General features: G+C 45.4%; 1 protein-coding gene across 1 annotated transcript in view; it reads right to left on the bottom strand.

The window, feature by feature from the left end:
* LOC111980878 (protocadherin-7) overlaps positions 1-2481 on the bottom strand; it is a 130649-nt gene that overhangs the window by 15151 nt on the left and 113017 nt on the right. The gene's annotated exons all lie outside the window — the stretch shown is intronic.

Below are 2481 nucleotides of genomic sequence, written 5' to 3'. Positions count from 1 at the left end.
GAGAACAGGCCCGAGCGTAGAGGAGGGAGCGCGAGAGAACAGTAGCCCAGGATATGGGACGGAGGAGGAGGGAGGGAGGAGGAGGAGGAGGGAGGGAGGAGAGGAGGGAGACTGATACTTCTTTACTTTAGACCACCTCTCCCTCCACCCCCCACCCCTCTTATCTCCCTCTATCTACATTATGACACAACCCTCATATCTCTCTATATTTCAGTATACATCCTGTTATCCCCTCGATCACAGTATGACCACCCGCTTATCTCCCTCATAATTCATATGACACCTCTTATCTCCCTCATATCTACACAGTATGACACCCTCATCTCCCGTATATCTACAGTATTACATCCTCTTATCTCCCTCTATCTACATATACGATCCTCGTTATCTCCTCTACTACAGTAATACACCCTCTTTATGCTCCCTCTATTCTCAGTATGAAACATCCCATTATCTCCTCTGACTACAGTAGACACCCTCTTTATCTCCCATCTATCACAGTACGACATCCTCTTATTCTCCCTCTATCTACCAGTATGACACCTCGTATCTCCCTCTATCTACAGTATACACCTCTTTATCTCCCTCTCATCTACATATGACATCCTCGTTAATCTCCCTCTAATCTACAGTATGACACCCTCGTTATCTCCCTCTATCACAGTATGCACACTTCTTATCTTCCTCCATCTACTCTATGACACCCTCTTTATCTCCCAACATCTACAGTATGACACCCCTCTCATCTTCCTCCACTCTACTCTATGACACCCTCTTCATTTTCCTCCATCCTCTATGACACTCTTTATCTCCCAACATCTACAGTATGACGACCCTCTTCAATCTTCCTCCATCTACTCTTATGACCACCCTCTTCTTTCCTCCATCTACTCTATGACACTCTTTATCTCCCAACATCTACAGTATTACACCCTCTTCATCTTCCTCCATCTACTCTATGACACCCTCTTCATCTTCCTCCATCTACTCTATGACACTCTTTATCTCCCTCCTCTGCGCTCTTACCTCTATCTCCATTAAGACAAGCAAGTCAGACCGTACGCTTGAGTGATGAAATGGAATAAGATGAAAGCCACTCTTCAGATAATGAAGACATGCAGAAAAAAGACGAGGATTGCCGCCAGCTCGCATAGCCGAGCGTTGCCCTAACCAAATTGAAAGTATGGTTTAGCTTCTGGCCCAAATCCCCATGTGCTCACAGGCAAAGGTGAAAAACAGAACAAACATGAATATCATCTGGGAGTGAAGCAGAAAGGCCACATTATGTTAACTGTCAGGAGTTTCTCCTCCTGTTCCCTGAATGAAAGACGACGTTTAGCAGCACAGGGCAGTACTTCTATAGATTGAACTAAGTGACTGAGTTGGCAAAAGGCAGTATTTCTATAGGATTGAACTAAGTGACTGGAGTTGGGCACAAGGCAGGTATTTCTATAGGATTGAACTAAGTGACTGGAGTTAGGCAGAAGGCAGGTATTTCTATAGGATGGAACTACGTGACTGGAGTTGGGCAAAAGGCAGGTATTTCTATAGGATTGAACTAAGTGACTGGAGTTGGGCAAAAGGCAGGTATTTCCATAGGATGGAACATGGAGATTTCAATACACTCTGTTCTACTCTTGGGACCACAGGACTGTGTGTGTGTGTGTGTGTGTGTTTGTTTGTGTGTGCGTGTGCATGAGCATATATGTGTATTTCTAACAAACGCGACACACACACACTAATCAGAGCTATCTCGGTTTAAACAGCTCTATCTATGTGTGCCCGGTGAAATGCGCGTCTCCAGAGAATAGGGCGGAGGGATAAGGGCATCAAAGGGCTGAGACGCTATCAGGGCCCCATATCGCTGTCTGATGCCTGAGATATCCACGCTAATCCTCCATGTAAAATAGACCCATCCTCCAAAAGGCCTTCTTCGAGTGCACTTAGCAAGTACCTCCTTATCCTCTGTCCCCTTTCCTATGAGGAAACCAGGAAGAACAGGACATGTCTCAGTGCTCGGTGCAGTGTCTCAGTTTCAGATCCAGTCCTAGTAGGTCTAATTACAGAGTAGGAGATTGGGTGTCCATTTTGGGGAGATCATGTGAAATGTGAGGATGGTTGTTGGTTTAATGCCTGTCGCCCCTCTAAGATGCACTTATTCATTCTATGTTGAATAGAATTAATGGCTATCAAAGGAAGTATTTTTCATGGTGTAGGAAAACACACTGAAGGATCCACAAAGCATGTCACCTTTCCTGAATCAGGGGTAGATCAAATGTAAAACAGGCATTATAAACCGGGACACCTGTATCCACTCTCTGCTGAAGAGTGACTGGCCCCTGCACCGTAACTCACCCGGTGTCTTTGTGCATGTATGTGTATGTGTGTGTGTGTGTGTCCTATCGTCTTGTGTGACCTATCGTCTTACCGGCAGCAGGGATAACAGGAATAAAATAATAATGAGTGAGACGTGGTGGGGCG

This window comes from Salvelinus sp. IW2-2015, linkage group LG3 (genome assembly GCF_002910315.2).
Source record: "Salvelinus sp. IW2-2015 linkage group LG3, ASM291031v2, whole genome shotgun sequence".
Lineage (NCBI taxonomy): Eukaryota > Metazoa > Chordata > Actinopteri > Salmoniformes > Salmonidae > Salvelinus > Salvelinus sp. IW2-2015.
This window is presented reverse-complemented; position numbering and strand designations above follow the sequence as displayed.